At 40.0% G+C, this 14,687-nt stretch overlaps 1 pseudogene; it reads left to right on the forward strand.

Moving 5' to 3' along the window:
* The first annotated feature begins 1,729 nt into the window (after positions 1-1,729).
* Positions 1,730-8,360, forward strand: LOC142593537 (quinone oxidoreductase-like; annotated as a pseudogene).
* Positions 8,361-14,687: the final 6,327 nt, after the last annotated feature.

Genomic DNA, 14,687 nt, shown 5'->3' on the forward strand with positions numbered 1-14,687 from the left:
ACCCCGCTTTCTGTCGGGGGAGCTGCTCCTGTCGCCGGCCAGGCCTGCTTGCTGGTGTGCTTGTCCGGAGGGACCACTGAGCTCGGAGAGGTTGTCCTTTGACTCTCAGCCAGCTTCTCTGGGCCCCCCCCGACCCCTGCGGGGCTCTCCGGAATCCCGTGGGATTCCCTGGGGGGGCAGAGCCTGCCCTCCTGACCCACAGGCCGTGGTCCTGGCGTGCCCTGCTCCCTCCTCCCGGGTCCTGAACTCCACCGTCTCCTGGTTGCTGTAGCCAAGGCTGCCCCCAGCCTCCGCATCCCCCCCACTCCTTCCCTGCTTGTGGGTACGAGGGCACCTCTCCTCTCCACTCCTCCATTGCCATGCCAGGATGTTGTCACCAAGGCGCTCGGGAAGCCTCCTGGATTGCTTGTGCCCGCCTGTTGCCCCTCCAGCAGATAGCGGGGTTGCTTCCAGTTGTCTAGAGAAGGCCTCATCCTAAGGATCAGTCATCATGCGGCAGAACCGTTTATTAAAACCTACGGGTCCAGTTTTTTTCTGAGCAGAATAGAAGCCGCCTTTTAATTTGGTTTATAATCGCTATGTATAAAAGTGACCTGTACTTCAGAGACTACTTTGCGGTGTAGATTTTTGTCACGTCCCAAGGGAAACGTTAGTAGTGTATATCCTTGTGACTCATGCTCTTCCTGAATTGAACAGGTAACCAAAAATGTGAAGCCTTACAGACTTACTAGCTAGGAGAAAAAAACCAGTGATTAAGCCAGGTACTTTTAAAAGCTGTCATCATCTTTGGGAAAAAGCCTACCTCTGGCTACAGCCCTGAAGTTCTTTAGCTGGCGTTGGCCAAAAGCATGATCTCTTGGTGTCTTTAAGATTCCTGTATGCCTTTTTGTTGTCCTGTGATTATTTGCTGCGTACCCAGTAAAGCTCCTCTGTCTGAATCTATCAGCTTTCTGAAAAATTGTGTATAACTTTTCCTGTAGTAGGAGTAACTTGCTCGCGGTGTTTTGTTAGAATATTTCACAAATGAATGCAGTTGGAATAGTCACAGCTTCATGTGTTGATAAATTGTCATTGCTTCCATTAGCGCATACAAGGCTGTGAGCTGTAGCACCTGAGGGCTGTGGTTCATGGTCTCTGTCGCATACAGCTGCAGTGGGAAAATCCAGCTGGAATTAAGGGTTGGAATCTTGAATGTCTGCACTTCGGTTTTTCCTGGCTTGTTTTAATGTCCTATGTTATCTTCTGGTTTTGATAGCTGATGAGTAGTTTTTTGTTGCTTTTTTTACATACAAGTTTAATAGTAAGCCGGAGCAGTGACTGGGATGTCACTTGGCTAGATTACCCAGTCAGCCAACGTACGACAGGCTATTTTGCCAGAATATAATAGTAAATTGTCAATGTTTTTCCCCAAAGTACTGTACATCTCTGCATATGTGATAGCAGTGCAGTGCTCACAGGAGCTGCTGTAAAAATACTTCTACGGCTAAATTATTTGCATGTTATTCTCTTAGTACCCATAAAGTCTTGCAAGTGGTAGGGTTTATTGCCTGCCTTTTGCAAGATTTGGGAAAAAAACCCCAAACCAAACATTCCCCCCCCAGCTTAAATCAGGAGTGAGTCTCTTTTTAGTCAGTTGCTTGACAGGTGGTTGGTTGATTTGAAGATGCAAAATAAATTATGAAGACTATACAATAATATTGTTTTTTTTTTTTTCCCCCCAGGTATTCTGATGGCTATGGCAGCCACAAGAAATGTGATGAGAGCTGTCAGAGTTTTTGAATTTGGTGGCCCTGAAGTTCTTAAACTCCAGTCAGATGTCTTAATTCCTGATCCAAAAGAAAATCAGGTGTATATGAGTTCTGTGAACTGAAATAATGATATTGAATGATAACAGGTACACTCAGAACAGGATGAAGAATACAAACCAAAACTTTTCATCTTGAGTATGTAGTCTTTCATCAGTGTATTCATACTACCTGAGACATCACGTTTAACAAATGTGGGCTTTTTGCTGTTATATGGGCTACATATTCCCTATAAAGGATTTCCTAAGACTAGCTTCAGTTCAGCACTGAATTTTGGCTAACTCTGTTTAAGAATGTAGTTGAAGTGCCATGATACTGTGCTGTGAATTCAAGTTCTAAATCTTTTTAATTATTGCTTAAGAAGCATCTTTTCTTTTAGGTGTTAATTAAAGTCCATGCCTGTGGGGTAAATCCTGTCGAGACATATATTCGTTCTGGAAATTATGCTAGAAAACCAGCTCTACCCTATACTCCTGGCTCAGATGTGGCTGGTGTAATAGAAGGTGTTGGGGAACATGTGACTGCATTCAAGGTATTTACGCATTGGGTTTTAATTCATTATTCTTTATTGTCTCCTCTTTTGTGTGATTGCTATAGTACTGTTCCTGCTTTTATTGCTTATAATCATGTAATCTATTTGGAGGGGAAAATCACCTTCATTGACTGGTAAAGGCAAGCAGCAAGATCGTATTGGCAATCCGGTCTGCAGATTGAACTGTAGGGAAGGCTTTAATGCTGTTGACCTCCAAGAGTTAAAAGGTCTCAGAAGAGGCACTTCAGTTTGTCTGCTTAAAGCAATGATATCAGGTGTACAAAAGTTGTGGTTCAGAACCGTTTTTATGGCATTGCAGAAATATTTGAAGTTGGGTGCTTCCTGTTTGAAGTAATAATTTCATGCAGAACTGAAAAATTTTCTGTAAAGTTTTTTTGGAAATGGAAATAGCTTTTATTTTGCTGACTTATAACACCCCATAAATTGCATATTTGTTGTTAAAACTGTTCAAATACTTTATTACTCCAGTCTAGTAATTTTACTAGGATTTTTTCAGGGGACAAGTCTTGAGAGATGAGAAGGTAATTACAAGTTTGCTGAAAGATATCTATGAAATTAATTTAGTTTTTAAATCTGTTCTTCCTTTCAAGTCACTAGACCGTTGGTCTCAGACAAACATAAAAATTGTAGTTGAAAATTGTGTTGGCATTTCCTGACTTGGAATTTATGTAACTCTTGTGGGAGAGATGAGAGATTTGGTTATCTAGAGAGAAGAATCATGTTTATTCATAGTTTCTTATCAGTAGTTTGCTCTATCTGCTGTGTGGGCTTTTTGTTTCTTATGGAAATCGTGATGCTTTTTGCTTGAATGAAAGAGAGAGATGATGCGATCAGTATGTGCCACAGGCAGACATCCTGAAAATGCTGAGTAGCCAAGCTCATTCATTTGCATACTGATAATGCTTGAGAAAGCAGCTATGCTGATATGCAGCCCTCTCTGCACAGTAGTTGATACCCGATGTGTGCAAACCAAACTGATGTAGTCCACACGCTGTCTATTTATTGAGATCCACATGCAGATAGCGGAAAAATCAGAGCTCAGTAACTGCGAATGTTGACAGATACTGACTTTGTTCTGCGAGCGGGCTTGCACCAGGTTGGACGCTGACCTGGACCACAGCAGCTGGCACTGCGCTCCATCAGCAGCACTGAAGCGCCTAGGCGCGCACACACACAGCACGCTGCCAGGTGGTGCGTTTCCTGCATCGCCTACTGAATTGCTGGTTTGAGTATTCCCTGTTGAAGAACAGCAGCAGTATTTAGTTACCTTAGGGTATATTAAGAGTGTATCTTTTTTCCCACATTTAAACAAAAATAATTGAGAAATGTTTCTTTTGTGTTTGTAAAAGCTTTTGAGGTTTTGCATTTGGAATCTGTGTTTTTGCATTTGGAATTCTTTAGTGTTCGGGTTCATTAAGGTTAATATTAATGAGACAGTAGGTTTGTGTGTTACACTGTAGAGCCGGGGTTATAATTATGACACTTAAATCTAAGTATATGAAATTATATGGTTTGTATTGCATTGATTGTATGTATTAGCATTTATCAAAATCTTCTCTGTGACAAATATAACTGGTTATTTTTAATAGGAGAGCTGTTAGAAATAGCCTAGACTTCTGTGAACTGGTTCTTAATGTCTATTAAGGAAAAAATAAGGGAGATGATTAATTTCTCTATTTTCTTTCCTTTCTTTCTCTCTAGAAAGGTGACAGGGTTTTTACCATTGGTACCATCTCTGGAGGATACGCAGATTATGCAGTTGCTGCAGCTAACAGAGTCTTTCCTTTGTCGGATAAATTGGACTTTAGGCAAGGAGCAGCGATTGGAATACCCTACTTCACTGCTTATCGCGCTCTTTTCCAAAAGTAAGGTGCCAAATCTAAGTTTGTGCATTTCGCTTTTGCATATTGAAAATACAGAACCCCATATTTTCATTGTCCTGTAAAATGGGGTGACATCAATGAGTCGGAAATGTTTAAAACACTTGTTAAATTTGTTACACTGATGGAATTGTCAGATCCTTGTTACCTACAAGCTAGTGACTGTATTTTCCTGTGAAGTATTTCTTCTTAAGAGAACAGACCTGGAAAGGCTTCTTCGATAAGTATCATGTAATAAAATGTGTAACTCTCTTTCAGTACTCGCTGGTATTTTAGCTAGGGAAGAAAACCAGGAATAGTTCCAATTTCTTAATTAAACAGACAATGTGCCGTAGAGCAGACCCACCTCTTTTCTTCATGAGCTTCTCTGCCAGAGAGACTCTGCCTACAGTCCTGTCTGTTGCCATAGGACAGTATAATGAGTAAAAGCCAGACTTCTGTGTCAGCTAAGTGAGAGCTTAGGACTGGAAATCTGGTTTAGCTTGATAGAACGCATGATTAGAACTAGCGTGGTTTATTTTAAGATCCGTAAAAGGTGAAGATCTTGAACTGAGGTTCAGTACCAGACTGCATGTTGCGTGTTGACGTAATTGCATAGTACTTAAATTCATAAATGATACGGTTTATTTTGCTTCCTTGTTTTCCCAAAGAGGCTGATTATACCTGTTTAGCCATAACATAAATTGGAAGACGGTGTGAAAGATGAGATTTGATGTCAGTATATGCAATCTGATGCTTAATGATTATGTACTGCAATCATAATGCCAATATTTTCTGTTTTTCCATTCAGAGGGCGTGCCAAAGCAGGGGAAAGTGTGCTAGTGCATGGTGCGAGTGGGGGAGTAAGTATTTGGAGAAGGCAAGTTATAAGAAATGCTGCTTTCTGTCCTTGTATCGCCTTTTGTCTGTGATATGATTTATGGTCACATATCAATTAATGGATTAACAAAACTAGGTTTTTATTTCAGACACTTTAGGATACTTTTTTCTTAGAGCAAATCCCGTTATTCCAAATAACTATGAAACTGCATACTAGGATTGTGTAAGGCCCCTAATACAGAGAGTCACATAATAAACACATTGCTGCAGTCAGAAGTTGGTCTGGAAGCTTTGTAACCAGTCTTCCTGAGATAAAAATAATAGCAGAAAGCTGTAATTTTAAAATATGTACAAGTTGTTCTCGGTTCTCTGAGTAGTAATCACTGGTGCCTAGCAACTATGCATTTCTGGGATATTTTTACCTGTTAACTAACAGCTAGCTGCACAAGGAGAGATACTAGGATCTATAAGTTCATGACCGAATACTATGTGAAATTGAACATATAGTTTTCTTTGGTTTTACATGCAAGCTAACTTTAGATCTCTTTCACACAGCATTCTACTTTAATTTATCCCCCATACTCTGCACTTCATTGCTCAGCTTCTGCTGATACACCAAACGGCTGCTATAAACAGACAAAGTTTCCTTAATTATTTGGTAGACAGCAAAAAGGTGATTATGACAGTCTCATATGAGGAGGAATTCAGATCTCATTCTACGATGCTAGAATGACATTCAGCATCGTAGCCTCTTTTTTTTTCCCCCTTAAACTAAATGGAGTGTTTCTATTCTTACTTATTTTCTGTTTCTTGAAAAGATACATTGCCTTTGGTTTGCAGAAGCATAGAATGCAAGTCTTGTTCGGTGGACTTGTAACCTTTGTAATAGGGATACTTGTAAAAGCAGTGATGCTGACTTCCATAATGATTCTTAAAAATGTGCCTCCTTTTGAATTTTTCTCTGAAAATCAGTCTGGTCATGATGTATTTTAATTAATGGTATTTGTTGTTTCATTTAGTTGAAAACTGATGATCTGCTATTGAGAAAACAAGGTCTCATTCGGCAAAGAGTTTGGGTAGATCCTGGCCAGACAGATAGATGGTCATGGTAGATTTTTTCAAGAAGCCCTGTCCATTTATTTTGTGTGTTATTCATACGTACAAATTTAATTAGCAGAGCCACAGAATGGAGTTTTTATGGTCATCTTTGTTTGTGTATCTGTTTGTTTGTTTGTGTGTTTCCCCCCAAAATAAAAAAGTGCATACCTTAACATATCCTGGAGGAGGTATCCAGCTGTATGGTTGATACAGTGGGCTGCCAAATCTGTAGCCTCTGGAAGCTGATCAGCTGGGACTGAATCCCAGGGAGGCATTGTATGTGTCAGCTGTTCCCTCGTTTTGCTTTCGCATTCTGTTGCTGTGACACAAAGCAAAATCAAGAGATGCCATTGGTATGCCTCATGTGATCATTGGCTCCAACATCAGGTTTTTATGAAGGCAACCCTCACCTCTAAACATCCTGTGGAGTGCAAAGCTCATATGAGACGCTGAGAATTTGGTTTCTAAAGATATCATTTAAGCTCTTTGTGAAAGGTGCAAAAGTAGCGTTAATAAAATTGGTGATTGCAGATTTTCTTTGCAATATATAATGCTGGTATCAATAGCAGGTGATTCTGTGAAGAGAAGAATTTTTTTGGCCTTGTATCAAATATACATGGCCCAACTTTAACAGATAGAAAACATTCGATGTGGATTTATACCAAATGCTGATAGCTATTAAAAAATCCACAAAGCTTTACTATGCCTCTGTAAATATCTTTTCTTTTTTTAAAGATGATTTGGCTATCTTTAAGATCCAAATTACTTACTATGGCAAAAAGAAGTTAGCAGGCCAAATTTTTAAATGTGTAAGTTTCAAGTTGCTGCTAGAATATATAAAATTTAAAATGCTAAGAAAGAAAGAAAAAAAAAAAGACTTTTTTTTTCTTTTTCTTCTTTTCTTTTTTTTTTCACCCTCAGGTGGGAATAGCAACATGTCAGATTGCTAGAGCTTGTGGTTTAAAGGTTTTGGGTACAGCAGGAACTGAGGAAGGCATGAGCATGGTTCTGAGAAATGGCGCTCACCAGGCATTTAATCACAGAGAAGCTAATTACATTGATAAAATTAAGGTGCGCATGTATCAGGGCTAAGTGATGCAGCTTGTATTTTTCTTACTAACAAAATGTGAACATTTGTTGGCAGAAGTTTTTTAAAGTAGATTTATGTAGGAGAACTAGCGTGCTGCCTTTTTCATTTCTGCACACGGAAAAACTTTTCCAGGCTGGAAAAGCTGAGCTTTCTTCACAGACAATGGCATTTAGAAACTCTTGCGTTCCAGCAAATTCCAATATGGTAGTATGTCATAATTCAGGATATCAAAATATGCTAAAATTAAACTTATTAGCGGCCAGCCTTAATAGAAAGGCTGTATTTAAATTTTAAACAATAAACTGTAAAATGTATGTTAGCCGTAGCATATGAAATAAACAGTGGTACCCAAGCACTAACTGGAGTGATTTAAATAATGTATTATGTCCTGTATAGGAATACACAGGGATGGAAGGAGTTGATCTAATAATAGAAATGCTCTCTAACATCAATCTTGCTACTGACTTGCAACTGTTGTCCTGTGCAGGAAGGGAAGGGTAATGGTAAGTATTTTTTGTCACTGACTTTAGTTTGTGCATTTAGCAGTGGAATTCAACAGTTATAACTTGAACTATCTTTTAACTTGTTTGTGACAGGTTGTGGGCTGTAGAGGTCCTGTTGAGATAAATCCAAGAGACACTATGAGTAAAGAATCTAGCATAATTGGAGTTAGTCTGTTTCTTGCAACTGAGGTAAGAAACATTTTTATTTTAAAGAATGTTTTGTTGGCTTATTCCAACACCTCTCTCTTTCCAGTTAAAATAGTTTGTAGGGATGAAAGCCTAATTTCCCTGCAGGTAACTTGCTTGTTCACTCCTTCACATTTTGATTTAATCTCAGAACATCATAAAATATTTTTGGGTTGTGAAATTTGGTTTAACACTTGCATAAATAGTCAATACTTTTCTAAAATGTAAACACCTTGTGGTAAATGCTGTCTTCATTACATGCAGGAGGAGAGGCATGAATGTGCAACAGCACTCCTGGATGGTATAGAAGCTGGCTGGCTGAAACCAATTGTAGGCTCTGAATATCCCTTGGAGAAAGTAGCTAAGGCTCATGAAGACATTACTCATAGCAGTGGTGCTCGAGGAAAGGTGGTGCTCCTTCCATAAAGTATTTTTCCATTTCTTTTGTAGCTGTTCTAACTGCACCTTTGCTTACATGATTCATTGAAAGTATGTTATAAACCAAACTTTTGGTCAGGTTTGACAGTAACAGCACATGCTAACTTACATTCATTAATTACATTAATTAATTAACAGTCTATTTTCTTTTTGTAATAAGCAGAGTTGTGTATACTTTAAAGTAATTTTTGTAGCTTTTTTGGCCGCTGTGGAAATAATACCTTTTCTCTGCTGGTGTGGCCATGTGATGCAGGGGAAACTAATACCTAAGACAGAATTTGCTATCATGCTCTATGTGAAGTTATAGTGAAGCCACTGTAGGCAGTGCAAAATGGAAGCCTGCTTTTTTAAGCAGGTACACAAATGGATGTAACTAAGTATATGCATATAATTAGGACTCTAAATTCTTTAGCCACAAAATTTGTCTTCTGTCACAGAATTTACTTGGAATAAAAGCTTTTACTGCCAAAATAGTTCACTTTCCAGCTCAAAAGATGGCCAAAGAATCTCTCAGATATGAACTGTTCAGAAGCAGAGGCAGTTTCATTTTGCTACGGCTGACTTAGTGTCTGAGGTGAAAGTGTCCCACTTAATCCAAAGGGACCATAACTCTGAAGCTGTATGCTAGTATTTGCTACTTTGCAACTGATCATATTGGCAGAAGCAGCTGCCGGTTCCTTCTAAATGGCTAGGTAGCAAGGATTTCAATTCTTCCTGTGACCTTTATTAAATTTAAAGTCACCTGAATCCCTGGGTACAATGAGGAGAAAAGAGAGGCTGCACTGCTTTCCTGGGTACTGAGAATTCATGTTATTTCATAAATGAATGTGTATACATTGTTGACTTGTTCCAAACGCAGTCCAATTAAGGAAGGACAATTTCTTTGATATGTTGACAGTTTTTACGCTCAAAATACTGTTTGGTATTACAGGCACTTCCTTTTAATGATAGAATTCTCTAATGAGCAGTGAAGTCATCCCTTGCAGAAGAGTATTCTCAACTTCACAGATGAGCTTTTCTGTTCCTTTGAGGAAAAGTGAGTCCTTACTAAACAGAAAGTTTTTAGAAGTGTTTTTGTCTGTGAAGGTTACTTGCTTTTTAACATTTGGTCCGGATTCATTTGGTGTCATCCTATCACAAACCAGCACACGTTCTCTGAATCCATGTCCAGTTTCCTCAGGGCGGTAGCTTCATTGCACTACCATTTTCTAAGATGTGATTTTTTTTTCTGAACAGGCATTCATTTCTACTGACATTTTGCTTAATCTAAACTCGGAAAATAATTGGTAAAATCTTTTGAAATGTCTGGGCTTCTCCTCTGTGCTTGTGATCCCTTGCTAAAATATTGAGGTAAGAGGGCCCCACAATCTGTCTCTTTATAAGCCTCTCGATCAGATCGTAACATTTTGTTTTAGTGCTTGATAGACCCCAATTGTTCTGTGTGTGGTTGGGAGGAGTCAAGTCCTGACACACTACTTGCCTCTAGAGCCTGAAATTGATTAGTTATTTTACCTGTGTGTCCTCTAGGAACAATTGCTTCCTTTCAGAAAATTGGACAGTATTTGTGTTGAATTCTTGCTGACATTCAAGTGTCTTCATTGTACTTGGCAGACATGTTTAAAACAAAACAAAGCAGCAACCTATGCCTGTTTTTGCACGGTGGTTTTTTGGGTTGGTTTGTTGTTTGTTTGTTTGTTTATTAGAGTAGTTGGCATTGAAGTATTTTCCAAGCTTGCAGGTGTGTTAGCATACAAATACTAGGTATGCTAAAAAAAGTGGTAGAAAATTGTCGACTTATTTACACAGAAAATGTTGCAGGTGATAGCATCTGTCACCTGTAAGATCCTCCTTCTTGCCAAGTGACTTCCCCTTGGAGGAGACCGGGAATAGTTGGATCATTAGAACTGATGCAGTGCCAGCTTGTTTAAAATCTGTCTCAGAAAATACCCAGTCTTTCTGCTTGATTTTTCTCTTGTGCATAGCTATGCAAAGAGACGCAAAATGTTTGCTTGCAAATGAGAGAATATAGCTTTACTTCCTTCCACTCTCCAAGTGCAGTCTCAGTAGACCTGGAAGTGAGTCCTGGGCTTCACGTGGTCTTCTTCAACAGCCACATCCCTTTGTGGTATCACTGCGAAATGGATGAAAATATTTTGACACCTTGTTAATGGGAAGTGGATGGAAATTAAGAAGGGAATTTTATTTAGAGCTCTAGCAAAAAGACTTATTTTTGTGTCATTGTAGTTGATTTGGATAACAAGCGTTGAAGTATCATGGAATCGTAGAATGGTTTGGGTTGGAAGGGACCTGTAAAGATTATCTAGTCCAACCCTCCTGCCATGGACAGGGACATCCTTCACTAGATCAGGTTGCACTAAGCCACATCCAACCTGATCTTGAGCACTTTCAATGATGGGGCATTCACAACTTCTCTGGATAACCTGTTCCAGCGTCTCACCACCCTCACCATAAAACGTTCTGCCTCAGGTCCAACCTAAACCTACTCTCTTTCAGTTTAAAACCACTGGCCCTTGTCCTGTCAATACAGGCCTTGGTAAAAAGTCTTTCTCCATCTTCCTTATAAACCCCCTTTATATATTGAAAGGCCACAATAAGGTCTCCCTGGAGCCTTCTCTTCTCCAGGCTGAATAACCCCAACTCTCTCAGCTTCTCTTCATAGGAGAGGTGATTGTTGAGTACATCAGCCTTCTCCATGTCAGTTGTCACCAGCTCTCCTGTCTTATTTACTGGAGGTGGTACATCTTCTGTAATCTTCCTTTTGTGGCCAACGTATGTGTAAAGGCTCTTCTTACTGTTCTTTGCAGCCCTCACCAAATTCAGCTCCACCTGTGCCTTAGCTTTCCTCATCCCATCCCTACACATCTGGGCAGCATCCTTGTATTCTTCCCAGGATACCCATGGAAGTATGTGTGCTCATGCTACTTCAAATATAGCTAGCATAGTTAATGAGACTGTTGGGAACTGTTCTTTGCCCAGTTGCATGTTGTTAGTTTCTAATTTGAGAGAATGTCAGAGAAATAATAAACATTGATACTTTTCTAAATAACTGACTATAGGTATTAATCTTTTTCATATTCTCCGTTTTTACAATTAATTCTAATGCTCACACTCACTTTTGGGTTAGCAATCAATGCTAGGAAAGACTGGTATCAGATGGAAGATGGGTGGCATCTGTCCTTCAGTTACACCTAGATTAGTGTTTTCTTTTTATTAAAGGCACTAGTAAGGTCTCATTGGGTAGTATTTTCATCATTTCTCTAAGCTGGGAACTGAGGGTCAGGTCTGAGACAGGTGACATCCTGGAGGTAAATATTGCTGTGCAAACTGTAGTGTGTTGGGGGAGGAAATTAGTATGGTTTTCAAGAATATGAACTTGTGAGCAATAACCAGGCACATACCACAAAAAAGGAAAGAAGATCTTTATGGTGAGGCTTACGAAACTAATTCAATTGATACTGATGATAAAAGAGCAAGGTGTTAGGGTCAAATAGGGAAGGAATGTTTTGCTAATGCAAGGTTAAGTAATGTAAGGAACACTGTCCAGCACCAAGTTGGCCCCTGTGGAAGTGCATCTCCTATGTTTTCGATTAACTCGTTAGTAGATAGGAGACCACTCTAAGTTCAAGTTTCAGGTTTGCAATGTCAGGCTTTTTAATTTTATTTGGGACTGCTATTCAAGTGCTAATTTAAACTTACAAGTGAATAATTTTGTTAACATACCATAGGTAGATGCACATCTCTACAAAGAATGCATCCTTTTCCCAACACTATTAATTCGGCAGGATTTAAGTATTTGTATTTCTGGTGGGGGTGGATGATGTTAAGATATTATAGCTGTAATCCTCATTACTAAACACAGGACTAAAGGAATGTGCTGCATCGCTGAGTTAAGTCCTCATTTCTTTCAAGCAGTTTGTCATATAATTGGTTTTGCGAACTTCTTGAGCTTCATCTTCTAATGTAGGTAGACCACAGTACTGTTTCTTCTGTGCAAATGTAAATGTGAGGTCGTTTTGCTATTATACTGAGTCATTTAATTGTTTCTTGTTCTTATAAACCTTATAAACCATTCCATCAACCAGATTGTTTTGCCAGGGAAGAAGACTGAGTGTTTCTGGAGCTAATGATTTCAAACTAATATTCCAGTAAGTGCTTTTGAAAATAGTTGCTAGGGAAGAGAAGGATTAGGCAGACTCGGCTGTAGTAATGTGCTAACGCGGTACCCTGCCTCCTAGTCCGCCCAGGTGCCGTAGGATACTTCATACCTGGGGGCTGTGCAGATGCCCCAATAGATAGCAGCCGTTTTCCTTGTATGTTGCACTTCCCGTAGGAGGAGGGAGCTGCATTTCTACTTAGTCTGAATTTGAAGGTTTAGGAATGATTAACCCTAGTGTAAGTGATGTGGGTAGGTAGTTTTTCAGCTGATTATTCAGGTAAAAGATGCTGATTATTCCTATTCATTCGGGCAGAATGCAGTCTGAGGCAGTGAGGGCATGTAGGGAATCCGTGATTCTACTCGACAACAGTGTTAGAAAAAGTAAAACCTCTCTCAATATTAAGGTACTAAATAGCAGGTTAAGACTAACAGTTAACAACGGATAAGATTATGGAGATGATGTGCATATAAAAATATACGTTCTCTTTATACATTGTATGTTTTAAAATACCTAGTTCTTTTTAATTTGGCCTTTGGTCAGAGGGTATTATGTGACTGAGAGGCTTATGATTTACGATGACTCCTTTCTTGCTTAGTGCTGCCTCTGCATTGTAGCTAATGCTTGGAGATGAAATTCAGAGCAGAGTTTTCTTGTCTGTGTATGCATCGCTGCTGTTAAGGGTAGTGTTCGTTATGGGGTTTCTCACCAGAAGGTGTCAGAGTAGTTCTTCTCTTTTTATTACATTGCAGGCTTCTCTCTACAAAAGTAACCTAGCAGAATAAGACAGCATAACATAGACAGACCGCTTTGTAAGGAAATGTAATATAACATTTAATTCTTTTGTCCATTTTTGATGTTATCATACAAATGGCAGGAGTTGTTTTAATTTTGGAAGAAGTAGTGTGGATAAAAGTAATGATGTACCACTGAAGGCAAAAATGCAGGAAGGAGTGAGGACACTGTAGGGGGTGCGTTCAGGCTGCAGGCAGGGGATACATACTTGAGAGACCCGGGTTGTATTGCTGGTATTGTTGCAGAAATAAGGTTGGGCTCCAGCTGGTGGGTGTAGTTGTAGGAGCGTAAGATCTTGTCACCGCTGTCATGCTGAAGGTGGGGTGGCATCGGTTGCCCATGACTCAGTGACAGTAGTCTGAGCCTTGCCTATTAGTGCAAACCCATCTTCACTGTGATCTGCAAGGGGGAATGGTTGAGATGTTCGTGGGTGTTCCAGGCTGCTTTCTCTGTTAGAGAGACATTAATGTCCAGTGGAGGGAAGGTCATGTTGGCTAGGTAACTTCTTCAGCTGCTGCAGCTGAATTTCTTAGAGCCGTTATTTGTCATATTTCTGGCTAATCTTTCAGGTGTGTCTGATCTGTGCAAGCCACCCACCCAGAGCATCTGTCGACCTAGAGAGTCCTTGGTTCAGCTCTCCTTTTAGGACATGCTGTCCCCTTGGCAGAGTCTGCAGAGAAGGATGGAGGAAGAGGGTGAGGATCATAGACAACTGAATTAGGCAGCATCATTCTGCCAGATTGTTTATTTTTGAGTAACTTGTCCTGATTTAACCAGATGGGGTTCCTAAAGCAGTGGTTCCCAGCGGTAGTCTGCTTGGTGCTGCTGTGGGTGGTGGGAAAGGTTGCACAGGCTCTCACTTTTGTGCTGGCCTTTGCATACGCAGGCAAGGTTTGGGGTTCAAAGTATGCAGTTACGTATACATGCCACGGTCTGGAAACTGCTGCTATACATGTTTCTGAAACAGGTAAGAGTGGAACTGTTGTGGAAAGCAGCTGCTATTTGTTAATCTCATTGTGCCCCAAATGAATGCTGCCTACGCTTTCTAGTCATTAAAAGTATGCCCTCTCCATTGGAATCATGTGGTCGGTCCCCTGTGAGTATTCCTGACTTCTTCGTGTGCGTGATAGGGTAAATTAATGAGACTTTAATTACAGGGTTGGGACGGTAAAAAATCAAGAGGATATTGATGTTCTTGATAGTTGCTTCCTTTGCAAAAGACAATTAAATACTAAGTGTGGGTAGATCATGCCACAGAAGACCTGAGGACTGCAGAAGTTCTTTAACATTTTGGAGCAAGTGCATCAGGGAGGGAAGGCTGTCCCTATGCTTCGTCGCCTTGCGG

Source organism: Pelecanus crispus, chromosome 5 (genome assembly GCF_030463565.1).
Source record: "Pelecanus crispus isolate bPelCri1 chromosome 5, bPelCri1.pri, whole genome shotgun sequence".
Lineage (NCBI taxonomy): Eukaryota > Metazoa > Chordata > Aves > Pelecaniformes > Pelecanidae > Pelecanus > Pelecanus crispus.